The 17,246-nt window shown below is 38.3% G+C and overlaps 1 pseudogene; it reads left to right on the top strand.

The window, feature by feature from the left end:
- The first annotated feature begins 15,781 nt into the window (after positions 1-15,781).
- LOC109377425 (40S ribosomal protein S3a pseudogene) lies at positions 15,782-16,634 on the top strand (annotated as a pseudogene).
- The last annotated feature ends 612 nt before the right edge of the window (positions 16,635-17,246 follow it).

Genomic DNA, 17,246 nt, shown 5'->3' with positions numbered 1-17,246 from the left:
CAGAAGAAAATACAGGGGATCTGTATTTCTTTCTAGGAAATAAAAAATGCAAACGAGTATCTCTTCTAACCTAACAGTAAGAAAAATCCATAGTAACTACAAAATCATTCATTTTCTTGAATTCACAAGACAGCTGAGGTAACAGTAGCCTAAAAATCTAATGAAAAACAGGTTCATCCAATGAGAGACTACCAGGGGCACTGAATTGCCTATAGTGGAGAATGAAAGGAAGTAATCTGGATGCTATACAAATAGTAAAGAGGAATTCACCTACATTTTTAAATGAATTGCTAAAGGCCATGTGGGAAATCATGAGAGTACAGAATCTCTGAGGGAGTGGCAAGAATGTGGAGAGACCCTCTCTGAGGTGCAATCACATAAAGAAGGTCTACAGCAAAAGGTGGAGCAACATAAAAATAAAAATAAATGAAAAAAATGTTTTAAAAAACCTCTGTCAAAATAGAGCACGATAAGCACAAGATAACATGACAACACTAGAACAAAGTGAAGGCCAGGATGCAATGACTCCACCTAGACAGACTCAAGATCCCTCAAAATTATCGTAGCAGAAAAGGTGTGCCTATTGCCAGTAATAAATAATATATACCTCAATATCTACCTTCCTGCACACATTGTTCAACATTCAATCAAAAAATATGAAACACAAACAAAAGCAAGAAAGAACAACCCATGAAGAAATGAACACAATCAGACTTAAATTAGCAGACACTAAATTTTAAATAACTATGATTAATATGTTAAAGGCTCTAGAGCAGCAGCTCTCACCTGGGTGATGATTTTGTCCCAGGGAACATTTGGCAGACAATTTCTGGAGACATCTTTGGTTTCACAGCTGAAGAGGTACCAAGTGGCATGTAGTGGGTGAAGGCAAGGGATTTTGCTCAACATTCTACAAAGTACAGGACAGCCCCAACCAAAGAATTATTACATCCCCCAAATATTAATAATGCTGAGCTTGGGAAACTCTGTTCTAAACTCCCTTACATTATGCAGATGCTAAAAACAGATGTCTTCCTTTCCACTATTAGAAACAAGAAAATTTCTATAGCAACATATAAGATGTAAAGAGAAAGTAACTTTTTTTCTTTAAAAAATTTTTGTTAAAACTATGTAACTTTACTAACATTTGTCACCCCAATAAACTTTAATTTAAAAAATTTATTAAAATATAGATAACATGGCCAAGACAAAAATTTTTATGTGGGATATAAAACTGAAAGCAAAAGGAACAAGACAAACAAAAAAACAAAAACTCTTAGACACAGACAATGGTTTAGTGGTTACCAGAGATTAAGTGGGGAGAAGGGTGTAAACAGGGTCAAATATATGGTGATGGAAGAAGAATTGACTCTGGGTGGTGAGCACACAATGTGATATATAGATGATGTAGTACAGAATTGTACACTTGAAACCTATGCAATTTTACTAACCATTGTCACCCCAATAAATTTTAATTAAAAATATGTATAGCTAACATACAATATTAGTTTCAGCTGTACACCTTAGTTATTCAACATTTATATGCCTAAATAAGTGATCACTATGATAAGTCTAGTAACCATCTGACACCATACAATGTTATTACAATATTATTGACTATATTCCCTATGCTGTACATCTCCACAATTTATTTATTTTATAGCTGAAAATGTGAACCTCTTATTCCCCTTCACATATTTTTTCTTTTAAAAAATTTTTCAATTATAGTTGACACTATGCTGTACACCTGAAACTAATATAAAAGAATATCAAATGTCAACTATAATTATATATTTTTTTCCATGGGATGTAAAATATAGCATAAGAAATATATTCAATGGTGTTGTAATAGCTATGTACAATGTCAGGGGAGTGGTAGAGTTGATGGGATTATCACTTTGTGAGGGCTGTAAATGTCTAATAATTATGTTGTTTTGGACACCTGAAACTAATGATAAAAAAGAAAGAGAGTAACTTTTAACAAAAAGTTTTACATTCTCTTCTGGCATCCCCAATGTTGAAAATCCCTTCTACCAGAAAAAGTGGACAATAGTATGAACATATGGATAATGTCAAAAGAAAATAAAGGCTACAACTAAATTTTTATTAACAACATCCTTTTAATCAAAATCCAAAGGCATAGAAAAAAACTGACAAGATTTATTACTTAAATAAAAGTCTGTAGATGACAAAAAAACACTTTTTAAGAAAGCCTGAAAACAAGATAAAATATTTGCAATGTTAATAAGAGATTAATATCTGCATTGTACAAAGACATTTTAAAATTCAATGATAAGGCTAACAAAATATTAGAAAGAAAAAAATTATAGGTAATTAATAGCAAAAGAAAAACAAATTGCAAATAAATACACAGCAATCATAAAAATTAAAATTAACACAATAAGCTAATATTGCAGACATTATATTGGAAAAATCTACAGGGTTAGATAACATTCAACATTGGTTAGACCAAGGTGAAATGGATAGTCCCATCAGATCTGAGAGTTAATTGATATAAATACTATATTCAGCAATTTATTGCACGTTATGAAAAATTAAGATGCACATAACCTAGAGTCCAGTAATAGTTATTTTAATCTACCTTGGGGAAACACTCTCATATTCATAAGAAGGTATTTACAAAAAGGTTCTTTCCATTACATTTGCAAGAGTAAAAGATTAAAAATTATGCAAGCTATAGAATGTACAACACCAAGAGTGAACTGTAATGTAAGCTATGAATATTGAGTGGTTAGGATATGTCAGTGTGGGTAATTGTAACATCAATTGTAACAAATGCACGACTCAGGTGAGCAATGTTGATAACAGGGGAGAATACATATGTGGGGGGCCAAGGGGTATATGGGACAATCTCTGTATCTTCCTCTATTTTACTGTGAATGAAAACTTCTCTAAAATAATAAAGTCTTTATTTTCTATAAAAAAACATTTTGGCCCAAATGTCTTGTAGCTTCTCACTTGCTCTTCTCTTTTCTAAGATGTTCCTTGAAACTACTTCACTAACATGGTCATTCTTACATCTTGGTTCTAAGCCCAAAAGTGAATTGGGAGAATCCTTCCCAAGGACTGAATCCAATCCAGAAACAGAATCCCTTTTCTGGGTATTTAAGTGTACACATCAATAGCAATTCATTTTACATAAAAAATAATAAATTACAAATAATTTTAACAGAGTAGAAATATATACTTCTAAATTAAAAATAATGTTTTTTAGAGTTTTCTGAGGACTCTTAATTAAATATTCTACCAAGAAATCTGGCCTCAGTGCTTGGAAAAGTTGGAAGGATTTTGCAGGGCAAGAATGTAGCTGAAATTTGACATTCCTACAGTTTGTGGTGAAAGATGACTTGTTAGATGTAAAGCATCAGAGCTGTTTTGAGTTGGTTTATGCATTTCAATAACTGCTATTTTTTAAAATTTATTTTTTAATTACTGTTGACATACAATATTATGTTTCAGGTGTACAAAACAACAGTGATTAGAAATTTATATACCTCACAAAGTGATAACCCCAATAAGTCTATTATTACCCACCTGACAGTGTATATAGTTGTTACAATATTATTGACTATATTCCCTATGCTGTAGGGAATGTTTACATCCCTGTGACTATTTTTTCCAATTACAGTTGACATTCAATATTATCTTATATTAGTTTCAGATGTATAGCATAGTGCTTAAACATTTATATAATTTATGTAGTGATCCTCCCAATAAGTCTAGTACCAACCTGACATTATACGTAGTTTTTGAAATATTATTGACTATACTCCCCACACTGTACTTTACATCTCCATGACTATTTTGTAACTACCAATTTGTACTTCTTAATCCCTTCACCTTTTTCACCCTGTCCCCAACTCCCCACCCATCTATCACCCCAATAAATTTAGTATCTAACTGACACCATACATAGTTATTACAATATTATTGACTACATTCCTTGTGTTACACCTTACATCCCCATGACTATTTCATAACTACCAATTTGTACTTGTTAATCCCTTCCCTTTTTTCACATACCCTTCAACTCCCTCCCATCTGGCAACCATCAAAATGTCCTCTGTATCTATGAGTTTGTTTCTGTTTTATTTGTTCATTTATTTTGTTTAGATTCCACATATAAGTGAATCACATTGCATCTGTCATTCTCCGTCTGACGCTCCACTCAACACAATATCCTCCAGGTCCATCCATGCCACTGCAGATGTCAAGAACCCATTTCTTTTCACTACTGAGTAATATTTCATTGTATATATGTACCACCTCCTCTTTATCCATTCATCCATGGGCAGACACCCAGGCTGCCTCCACATCTTGGCTATTGTGAACAATGCTGCAATGAACACATGGATACACACAAAATCGAAGTAGTATTTTGGGTTTCTTCAGATAAATACCCAGAAGTGGGATTACCAGGTCTTTGTTTGTCTCTTGTTATAGCCTTTGTTTTAAAGTCCATTTTTTGGGGCATTACTATTGCTACCCCAGCTTTTTTTTCATTGTCATGAAATATCTTTTTCCACTCCTTTACTTTCAGTCTGTAAGTGTCTTTTGATCTGAAGTGAGTCTCTTGTAGGCAGCCTATGTAAGGGTTTTATCCTTTCAGCCCTCCTATGTCTTCTTTTTTTTAAGTTGCTTTTTAATATTTTTTTGGGGGGGGGAACAGCCATGGTCATTGGTTACACAGTGCTTTCATGCTACAATGGCATAGTTGACTGTTTTAAGGAGGGCACAGTTCACAGTGGCCCACGCGGGGATCAAACCAGCAGCCTTGGTGTTGTCAGCACGATGTCCTAACCAATTGAGCTAACCGGTCACACCCTCTCCCCCTTAGTCTTTTGATTGAAGCATTTCATCCATTTACATTGACAGTAATTGTTAATACATATGTAGTTATTACCATTATTCATATTTTTTATCTTTTTTTCCATCTTAAAAAAGTCCCTCTAACATTCATTGTAATACTGGTTTGGTGATGATGAACTCCTTTAGCCTTTTCTTGTCTAGGAAGCTCTTTATCTGCCCTTCGATTTTAAATGATAGCCTTGCTGGGTAGAATAGTTTTGGTTGTAGATTCTTTCTTTTCATCGCTTTGAATATTTTCTGCCAATTGCTTCTGGCCTGCAAAGTTTCTATAGAGAAATCAGCTAACAGTCTTATGGGGGCTCCCTTATAAGTTACTGGTTGCCTTTCTTTTGCTACTTTTAAGATTATCTCTTTGTCTTTAACCTTTGCCATTCTAATTATAATGTGTCTTGGTGTTGGCTTGTTTGGGTTCATCTTGTTTGGGATTCTCTGCCCTTCCTAGGCTTGTATGTCTATTTCCATTGCCAGGTTAGGAAAGTTTTCAGTCATTATTTCTTCAAATAGGTTCTCAATACCTTGCTTCCTCTCTTTTTCTTCTGGTACCCATATGATGCAAATGTTTTACGCTTGATGTTGTCCCAGAGGCCCCTTAAACTATCCTCATTTTTTTTATTCTTTTTTCTTTTTGCTGTTCTGATTGGGTGTTTTATGCTACTTTGTCTTCCAAATCACTGATTCGATCCTCTGCTTCATCTAGTCTGCTGGTGATTCCTTCTAGTACATTCTTCATTGCAGTTATTGCACTCTTCACTTCCAACTGGTTCTTTTTTATGTTTTCTATGTCCTTTTTTATGCTTGATATTTCTTTTTCTCTTTTTTTTTTTTAAAGATTTTATTGGGGAATTGGGAGAGGGGAACAGACAAGTTGCTGTCCTTTTGTTCCTCAGTCTAGTTGTGGAGGACGTCACTTCACTGGCCCATGTTGGTATTATCATTGAGCTCTTCCCGGATGAGGCTTATTGGTCTCTGGCCTCTGGACGGCCACTCACAGCAGCTCTTGGCAGCTCACACCGGCTGCCGGCCACTCACGCTGGCTGCCAGCCACACATGGTAGCTTATGGCAGCCCACTACAGCAGGGGCTGCAGTCTACGACATCGCCGGCAACTCATGGCAGCCCAGCTCCAGGTCAAGCTGATGCTCACCATCTTAGCTGTAGAGGGCAGTGTCACTGGCCCTCATGTGGGACCCGAACCAGGGCCCTGCTGCTCAGAACTGGCGTCCCTAGCCAGCTCTTAACCAATGCGCCACTCGGCCAGCCCTATGCTTAATATCTCTTTGTTGAAGTTCTCACTAAGTTAATTGAGCATCCTTATCACCATCGTTTTGAATTCTGTCTTTGGTAGGTTTCTTTCATCCATTTCATTTAGTTATTTTTCTGGAGTCTTCTCCTGTTCTTTCATTTGGGATGTATTTCTTTGTTTCCTCATTTTGGCTGCCTCTCTGTGTTTGTTTCTATGTATTAGGTAAATCCTTTATGTCTCCCAGCCTTGGCCAGGTGACCTTATATAGTAGGTGCCCTGTGGGGCCCTGACACATTCTCCCTGGTCACCTGCTCCGGGTGCTTCAGGAGTGTCCCTTACATGGGCTGTGTGTGCCCTTCTGTTATAGTTGAGCCTTGATTGCTATTGGCACATCAGTGGGTGTATTGGCCCTCAGGCTGATTAGCTGTTGAGTTTGGCCACATCCACAGCTTATGGGCATCTGTTTAGGGTGCTTACCCCACAGAGTGGGAATTGTCCCACAGGGCTCTGGTACCTGTTGAGACTGCCCTTTGGGTGTGCTACTTGTGGGGCTAATTGGGCAGTGCTCTGCTGTGGTCTGAAACCAACCTCCAAGTATGTTGGTTCTAGGGCCTCTTGGGAGAGGCTCTGGTGCAGATCCAGGTTACCTGCTGCCTGTGACTAGGCAGAGACTACCTTGTAGGAGCTGCAAAGTGATTTGTGGTTGTTCGATGCCTGTGCTAAAGTTGGAGTCATGTGGGAGAGGTCATGCTATGTATCAAAAATGGCTGCCACCAGTTATGCACCTGGGGAAGCGCCATAAAAAGCCAGGATACCCCGAGGGCCTGCTGCCACCTGCCAGCTCTCTTAAGGTTCAGTCACTGATAAAACCTCATGCAGTATGTGAGTTGGGTGAGGCAGGGTCTCAGGAAGTCACAAGTGGGACTAAAGCAAACTAAAAAGTTTTTCACAGCATAGGAAGCCAAAATGAAAAGGCATCCTACTGAATGGATGAAAATATTTGCCAATGATACATCTGATAAGAGGTAATATCCAAAATTCATAAAAATCCATACAACTTGGAGTTACTCAGTTTTCCTGGGTATCTCCCACATATATAGGAGGCATACATGTTATTAAACTTCTGTTTTTCTCCTGTTCATTTGTCTTTTATTACAGAGAAGTCTTAGCCAAGAACCCAGAAGGTTAAAGGGAAAATTATGTTTCCTCCCCTACAATGGTAAAGATTAATGGGAAAATATGGCAACAACAACAACAAAGTAGGACTTTTAAGGACTCAGGACTTTCTCAAATAAAGACTTGGATCTCCAAGCTGAGTAAAGAACCTATATGCATCTTTCAGCATTCCTTGGCCACTTGACAAGCCATCCTCATGAACGAGCACTGGCTAGCACTGTCTGGCAAGTTTCTCTAAAATTAGCCACATCCTCTCCCAAGAAGTCTTAATCTCAGCCTTGGGTGGGGTGGGAACTTCTACATTCTTAGTTCCTTCCTTCTTTACTCTTCCTCTGCCTTTGGTGGGGAGGGGTGTGCGGATCACAGCTGCATTCTGTGTTTGCTACTACAATACTGCTTAAGTCTTCTTACTGCCTTGTACTAGTTAAAAAAATATTTGTTAATGTTTAATAGGGAACAAGAAATAGTCCCTGTTTAAATATTGGTGAAGTTTCTGCCTCCCGTCTGGATCCTGAATGCTGCTACATCAATATAACAAATACAAATAGCCACTTAATCTTAAAAAAGAAAAATAATTCATACAACTCAACACCAGAAAAACAAACAATCCAATTAAAAAATGATCAGATGACCTGAATAGACATTTCTCAAAAGAGGACATGCAGATGGTCAATAGACATATGAGAAGATGCTCAATGTCACTAATCATCAGAGAAATACAAATTAAAACCACAATGAGATATCATCTCACACCTGTCAGCATGGCTATCATCAACAAATCAACAAACAACAAGTGTTGGTGAGGATGTGGAAAAAAGGAAATCCTGGTACACTGTCCGTGAAATTGCAAATCGGTGCAGGAATTATAGAAAATGGTTTGGAGTTTCTTCAAAAATTTAAAAAGAAAACCACCTTATTGCAATTCCACTTCTGGTATTTATCCAAAGAAATCCAAAACACTAATTTGAAAAGATATATGCACCCCTATGTTCATCGCAGCATTATTTACAATAGCCAAGATATGGAAGCAACCCGAGTGTCCCATCGGTAGACAACTGGATAAAGAAAATGTGACTATACACACACACACACACACACACACACACACACACACACACCCTGGGTGTGTGTGTGTGTGTATCAGGGATGCCAAAAAAAATGTATACAAGTGGACACTTTGGTCAACGTTGCTCAAGCAGTAGATCACCATAATCAGAAGCATCTGGACACTGATGGTAACCATTTTGAGCACCTCTTGTAATAGCAGAAGTCAAATGTGATTTGTACTCATCTCTTGTTATCAGTATATATTGAGTATTGCAATTTTAATACAGTTTTCCTTTCTTAAAATGTGTTTACATTTTTTCGTGTGTGTGTGTGTGTGTGTGTGTGTGTGTTCCATATATAATGGAATATTACTTGGCCATAAAAAAGAATGAAATCTTACCATTTTTGACGGCATGGATGGACCTAGAGGATATTATGCTAAATGAAATAAGTCATGCTGAGAAAGACAAATATCATATGATCTCACTTCTATGTAGACTCTAAAGAATGAAATAAATGAACAAATAAAATACAAACAGAGTCATAGATACAGAAAACAAACAGATGGTTGCCAAAAAGGAGGGGTGTTGGGGAGCTGGGTGAAAAAAGGTGAAGAGAAAAAAATACAATTGGTAGTTACAAAATATGAGTAGTCACAAGGATATAAAGTACAGCATAGAGAATATCGTCAATAATACTGCAACAACTATGTATAGTGCCAGGGGTGTACTAATCTACTTGGGGGGAATCACTTCATAAACTATATAAATGTCTAACCACTATGTTGTACATCTGAAACTAACATAAAATAATACCTGCTTACCCCCAAGCCTGAACAAGCCTAAAAATAGTGAAACATCATGCCCCACTTATCAACTTCTCTTGGGAGCTGACTGACCACAGGGGGACCCATTTACTGTCACAATACACTGATAATTTCCCCTTATTTGTCCAGCTTCCCTTACAAAGATTCTGCTAATTTCTGCCTGCTTCCTCCTTTATCCTATTAAAAAAAAAACCTTTGTCTTTATGATTTTGAGATGCTCCCAGATTTCTGAGATCAGAGAATTCTCCTTATTGCATAATTTTTCTAATTAAAGTCTCTCTTTATCCAAACCCAGATTTGAATTTATTTCACATAAAACACAGAGATTTGCCTCAAAACACCAATAAAAACAAAACTATGGCATTTTTTAAAGTGTGGTATTATTCCAGGAATGGTGAAATAAACCAACAAAACAAAATAGAGAATATATCATATGTAGCAATACAATGTTCAATAGAAACGGCATTTCAAATCAAGTGTGAAAGATGGCATGTGAAGTCAGGGAAGTCACAATATTCTCTCCAAGAAATGATATCAGGGCAATAGTCTATTCATTTAGGAAATAATTGTTTACTGAACAAATTCCAGGTATATATTAAAATTGACTAAAATTATTAAAACATTAGAAAATGAAGAACAATATCCTAGGCAAGTCTACAGCAAAATTCATACAGTAAATAATTGAAAAACTGGACTAAAATAAAAGTAAAAGTTTATAGTGACACCATTCCCAATTTCATCTTTATTACAATTGTAATGGGAATATTTACACGGTTTACTATTAATGTAAGCACAGACATGTGGCATCATCAAGTGAGACTGGTGTTCTAAAATACTCCTATCCATGGTGATCCAAAACTGTGCATTGAACAGGGTGTGCAAGTCATCTTGGACCCAGTGTACAGCGTGCAACTCTTTGACTGCTAGCATCCTCAGTATCTGTCCTCCCTGCCAACCTAGTTACTGATTCTTATCCCTGGGGAAAGCCTTGAGGTAGGCCAGTCCATTAATAATCAGATCCCAGTTTGACGGGGCATCTAGTTTGTATCTACTTTCCCTAGCCAAAGAACAGGAAGGGGGCAGCCTAGCAAAACAGTAAATATTTCAACAGTAACTGCCCTACTCCAACCAAACACCACAGAGAAAAACTGGCCATACCTTTACACTCATCAGCAATAGTTAAGTGGGAAGCCTGGAGCTCTACCCTAACCCACTTATAATGAAGCACTCCCTCCCATCCCAATGCGGTTGTAGTAGAGAAGGAGCTGGGACTTTCATCACACCCGTTAGTAAACTGCTACTCTCAACCCTGTGACTAGAGACCATGTGGTGAGCAGTTACAAGACCTTACAACCCCAGGAAAGGTTAGTGTAAGCAGAGGCCTGGTTGTAAAGGAGAGCTTCCAACTCCACCCAGCAATAACAAGGTATCCCTCCCCCACTGGAGTGTTGTAAACTCAAGTGTGAAACGTGGATTTTCACCATCACTTCCAGCAACAAGATGGCAGCTCTTTTCCTTCTCTCCAGCATGTCAGAGGTGCCTGAAAAAACAGAAGATTTTAATACAATCCAGGGTTTCAAAACCTTAAATATCCAGGATACAATAAAAAATAATTATGATACCAAGAACCAGGAAAATTTCAACTTTAGATAACACAAATTAGAATTATTTGACAACTGTTTTAAAACAGCCATCATTTAAAAAAAAAGTTTCAATGAGCAATTACAAACTTTTTTGGAATAAATAAAAAAATGGAAAGTCTCAGCAAAGGTGTAGAAAACATTGACAAAAAAACACATGCTATAATGAAGACTGACATTCAAATTTTAGACCTGAAAAATAAAATACCTGAAATGAAAACTACTGGATGGAGTTAATAGTGTAATAGAGACAAAAGAGGGAATACAATCAGTGAACTTCAAGACAGACCACTATAATTTACCCAGTTTCAACAGAGAGAAAATAAACTACAAAAACAAAGCAAAACAAAAAAACACCCAGCATCTTCATGACCTGTGGGACTATAAGAAAATCTAATATTTCTGTCATTAAATTCCCAAAGTAGATAGAGAACAGGGAACTGAAAAATCATTCAGAAAAAAAAAATGGCTAAAAATTTCTCAAATTTTCCAAAAGATAAAAACACATAGATTGAAAAAGCTAAGAAAACACTTAACAGGATAAACTCAAAGAAATCCTCATCAAGATATATCACAGTCTTTTGATAACTAAAGACAAAGAAAAATTCTTGAAAGCAGTGAGGGAGTGAATAAGTAATAATACTTTATCCATAAGGGAAAAACAACTCAAATATCAGCTAATTTCTCATCAGAAATCATGGGTGCCAATGGCATGTAGCACATTTTTCAAGTATTAAAAGAAAAGTGTTGTCAGCTCAGAATTCTATATCCAGAAAAAATATTCTTCAGGAATTAAGGGAAAATCAAAACTTATTTTTTGGATAAAATTTACTTTTCCATATATTAAATAAAACATGATATTATAAAATAAATTGTGCCTCCCTAAAATTCATATCCCTAACCCCTTTGTGACAGTATATAAAGATAAGGCCTCTTAGTCATAAAGGTTAAATGAGGTCAGAAGAGTGGAGCCCTAATCCCATAGGATTGATGTCCTTAAAGAAGACAAAAAGTCACCAGAGATGCTGTATTTCCCCATGTATAAGACGCTCCCATGTATAAGATGCACCTTAATTTTGGGGCCCGAAATTTAAAAACAAAAGTATTACATAAAGTTATTGAACTCAAGTTTTAGTCATCGTAAAATTCATACAACTCATCACTGTCAAAACTCCCAACCATAGTCAGTCTCAGATTGTTTTCTCAGTTGGAGGAGAACCAAACACGTTCAGCAGCACGATTTCCATTCACTTTTGCAAACTGGATAACTTTTAACTTGAATTCAGCACTGTACGAAAATCTTTTCTGAGCCATTTCTGGGCAGAACATGGCAAAACGTAACCTAATATACCAGTAGCAAGTGCGAAACAATGAGCGCAAAGACAACAAGCGCGAAAAAGCAGGAAATGCAAGTAAAAAAAACTACAACCACTGTATAAGACGCACCCAGTTTTTAGACCCCAATTTTTTCAGAAAAGGGTGCGTCTTATACATGGGGAAATACCGTATCTCTCTTCTGTCTCTCATATACCATGACCTAATGGGACTTATTCCTGGAATATGAGAACATGTGAAACATACATTTAACATACAAAAATTGATCAATGTAATACACCACATGAACAGAGTGCAGGAGAAACCCACATATATGATCATCTCAATTGACGCAGGGGAATAAAAGGCATAATTTAATGCACTTTCCATGATAAAAACACTCAAAAAACTAGGAATAGAAGGAAACTACCTCAATATAATAAAAGTCATATATAAGAAACCCACAACTCACACAGATACGCGTGCGCACGCGTGAGGACACAGGAAGCCTGACAATTAAGTTTGCGAACTCATCCTAGAAAGAATGCTACATACCTCAATGCTGAATGTCACTACAGTCACCTTCGAAGTATTCCGTTTGGGAAGCTATGCACTGACTCCAACGCCTAGTCCTCCCTTTAAAGCAATTTTGGAACACTTTTTCTGGAATGGCCATCAGAGCTGTTGTCTTATTACCCTTGATGTCCTGAATGCCATCAAAATGCCTTCCTTTCAATGTTTCCTTTATCTTCGGGTAGAGAAAGAAGTCATTTGGGGGCCAGATCAGGTGAGTAGGGAGGGTGTTCCAATACAGTTCTTTGTTTACTGGCTAAAAACTCCCTCACAGGGGCCGGCCGAGTGGCATGTTGGTTAAGAGCTGTCTTGGGACTCTAGCTCTGAGCAGCAGGGCCCCGGTTCGGGTCCCACATGAGCGCCAGTGACACTGCCCTCTACAGCTAAGATGGTGAACAACAGCTCGACCTGGAACTGGGCTGCCGTGAGTCACCAACGATGGCGTAGACTGCAGTCCCTGCTGCAGTGGGCTGCCATAAGCTACCGTGTGTGGCCGGCAGCCAGCATGAGTGGCCGGCAGCCTGCGTGAGCTGCCAAGAGCTGCAGTGAGCGGCCATCCAGAGGCCGGCGACTGATCTGCCTTACCCAGGAAGAGCGCAATGATAATACCAACATGGGCCAGTGAAGCAACGTCCTCCACAACTAGATTAAAGAATAAAAAGGACAGCAACTTTTCTGTTCCCCTTCCCCGATATGCTGTTCCCCTCTCCCAATTCCCCAATAAAATCTTTTTTAAAAAAAAGAACACCCTCACAGGCAGTGCTGTGTGAGCTGGTGCATTGTCATGATGCAAGAGCCATGAATTGTTGGCGAAAAGTTCAGGTCGTCTAACTGTTTCACGCAACCTTTTCAGCACTTTCAAGTAGTAAACTTGGATAACAGCCCAGTTGGTACAAATTCATAATGAATAATCCCTCTGATATCAAAAAAAGTTTAGCAACATCATTACAACAAGTTCATGAACTTAATTGTGTGTGTGTGTGCATGTGCACGTATATACATATACATAATATGAAAGGTAAAACACTAAATAATCTTTTCTATATTTAAAAAATTTATGTAAATAGCATTATACCCTCTACATCATTTGGCAATTTGCTTTTCTCCTTAACACTATTTTTTAGAGAAACTTTTACTATTTTTACCTTACTTAGAGAATGAAGGCTTTTATTTGGTACATCTCATTTCCTCCTTGGTCATTTTTTTTTTCAGTTATAGTGGACATTCAACATTTTATATTAGTTTCAGGTGTACAGTGTAGTGGTTAGAGATTTATATAACTTACAAAGTAATTCCTCTCCATAAGTCTAGTACCCACCTGGTACCATATACAGTTATTACAATATTATTGACTATATTACCTATGCTGTGCTTCACATCCCATGACTTGTTTGTAACTGCCAATTTGTACTTCTTAATCCTTTCACTTCCCTCTTTTTCTCTTTACACACAGAAAGAAGGCCTTGTAAGGATGCAGTGATAAGGCAGCCATCTGTTGCCAGGATAGAGCCCTCCCAGAAAAACAACCCTGCTGTCACTTTGATTTTGGACACCTGGCCTCCAGAACTGTGAGAAAATAAATTTCTGTTGTTTAAGACACCCAGTCTGTGCTTTTTTGTTATAGCAGCCCTAACCAGCTAATAGACATGGACCCGTAGAAAAGAGGAAATGTAAAAAATGCAAACCAAAAAAATCACCATAAATTCACCACACAGAATACTGGAAAATTTGGGGGGATATTTTTTTCTTATTTTTTAAAACATCAGAAATGTTTTCTTTAATCAGTAAATATTGAATATAAGGCTGTTTTGAGTGTTGTTGAAGAATAAAAACACCGTAGTTTTAGACCTCCCAGGGTTTAGGGATATTGGGGTAGCATGAGGGGGAATCTTTGTAGCGATTGAATGTTTATGGCTCTTGATCACAGTGACAGTTACAGGAGATGGTACGTGTGATAAAATGTCACAGAACTAAATGCATACATTGTACCAATATCAATTTCTTGGTTTAAGTATTTGAATATCATTACATAAAAATATAACTCTTGCAGGAAACTGAGTGAAGGTACACATGACATTGTTTTTGTATCTTCCTGTGAATCTATATTTATTTCAAAATAACAACTTAAAAGTAAGTTTTGAAGATTCCTGAAAAACATTACAAGTAAAATTACTATATCATCTAGCAATTCTACTTCAGGGTAATTATCTAAAGAAAATGAAAACACTAACTGGAAAAGATATATGCATCCCACTCGTCATTGCAGCATTAGTTACAATAACCAACATGTGGAAACAATGTAAGTGTCCATCCATGAATGAATGGATTAGAAAACGTCTCTCTCTCTCTCTCTCTCTCTCTCTCTCTCTCTCTCTCTCTCTCACCTCTTGAATATTACTCGGCCATAAAAAATAATGAAATCTTGCTATTTTGACAACATGGATGGACCTTGAGGGTATTATGCTAAGTGAAATAAGTTAGACAGAATAAGACAAATACCATATGATCTCACTTATATGTGGAATCTAAAAAAATAAATTAAATTCATAGATGCAGAGAACTGACTGGTGATTATCAGAGGTGGGGAGGTGGAGCAATGGATGAAAGGAGTCAAAACCAACAAACTTCAGGCCGGGCGAGTGACGCATTAGTTAAGAGCTGGCTTGGGACACCAGAGGACCCCGGTTCGGGTCCCACATATGAGGGCCAGTGACACTGCCCTCCACAGCTACGATGCTGAACAACAGCTCAACCTGGAGCTGGGCTGCCGTGAGTCACCGGGGACGGCGTAGGCTGCAGCCCCTGCTGCAGTGGGTTGTCATGGGCTACTGTATGTAGCCAGCAGCCAGCGTGAGCGGCCAGCAGCCGCCGTGAGCGGCGGTCCAGAAGCCGGCGACCGATCTGCCTCACCCGGGAAGAGCGCAATGATAACACCAACATGGGCCAGTGAAGCGACAACTTCCACAGCTAGACAGAAGAATAAAAGGACAGCAACTTGTCTGTTCCCCCTCCCCCAATTCCCTAATAAAAATCTTAAAAAAAAAAAAGGCTACAGGTCCCTTGGAGCTGCACCATGGCAGTCGGCAAGAATAAGCACCTTACGAAAGGCGGCAAAAAGGGAGCCAAGAAAAAAGTGGTTGACCCATTTTCTAAGAAAGATTGGTATGATGTCAAAGCACCAGCTATGTTCAATATAAGAAATATTGGGAAAACACTAGTCACGAGAACTCAACGAACCAAAATTGCATCTGATGATCTCAAGGGTCGTGTTTTTGAAGTGAGCCTCGCTGATCTGCAGAATGATGAAGTTGCATTTAGAAAATTCAAGTTAATAACCGAAGATGTTCAGGGCAAAAACTGCCTGACTAATTTCCATGGCGTGGATCTTACCCATGACAAAATGTGCTCCATGGTCAAAAAATGGCAGACTATGATTGAAGCTCATGTGGATTGTCAAGACTACTGACGGTTATTTGCTTCGTTTATTCTGTGTTGGTTTCACTAAAAAACGCAACAATCGGATTCGGAAGACCTCTTATGCTCAGCATCAACAGGTCCGCCAAATCCGGAAGAAGATGATGGAAATGATGACCCGAGAGGTGCAGACAAATGACTTGAATAAGTGGTCAATAAATTGATTCCAGATAGCATTGGAAAAGACATAGAAAAGGCTTGCCAATCTATTTATCCGCTCCATGATGCCTTTGTTAGAAAAGTCAAAATGCTGAAGAAGCCGAATTTGAATTGGGAAAACTCATGGAGCTTCATGGTGAAGGTAGCAGTTCTGGAAAAGCTACTGGGGATGACACAGGCGCTAAAGTTGAACGAGCTGATGCATATGAGCCCCCAGTCCAAGAATCTGTTTGAAATTCAGACTTTTCACAGTGACAAATAAAACCTGTTGGTGATGTTTAAAAAAAAAAAAAGCTACAAGACTTCCGGTAAGATGGCGGAATAGACAGATGCTGTGCCGACTACCTCCCAGGATCACCACAAAATTACAAATAATTTATAAGATATTCAACCTCGGAAGTCCCCTGGACCCTAGATGAACAGAACCTCTAAACGAAGGACTTAAAGAGGAGGCCACATCGAGTCCGGTAGGAGGGGCGGAGACTAAAGAGGGTGAACCCCGTGAGGGTCACCTCAGCGTGGGGAGGCTTCTCCGGTTGGGGGCGAGACCCTCCGGCCCCACACCGTGCTTACCACCCCAGAGTTATGTTGCCGGGAAGAGGAGTTCTACAATAGCTGGAAGGAGAAAATAGTGAGGACTCTCTTTGCTCGGCTCGGTGAGGCTGGGGGCGTCTGGAGAAACAGTGGAGCCGGCAAACCGAATTGCTTGCTGGTGATCTAATGCATCGAAGCAATCAGAGCAACAGCCAGAATGAAGAAACAAAGAAACATGTCCCAAGTAAAAGATCAGAAGAAACCTCAAGAAATGCAACTAAATGAAACAGAGGTATCCAACCTTTCAGAGACAGAGTTTAGAACACTGATGATAAGAATGTTTCAGGAACTTAAAGAGGACATAAGAAGGA

Source organism: Hipposideros armiger, unplaced genomic scaffold, assembly GCF_001890085.2.
Source record: "Hipposideros armiger isolate ML-2016 unplaced genomic scaffold, ASM189008v1 scaffold_1396, whole genome shotgun sequence".
Classification (NCBI taxonomy): domain Eukaryota; kingdom Metazoa; phylum Chordata; class Mammalia; order Chiroptera; family Hipposideridae; genus Hipposideros; species Hipposideros armiger.
This window is presented reverse-complemented; position numbering and strand designations above follow the sequence as displayed.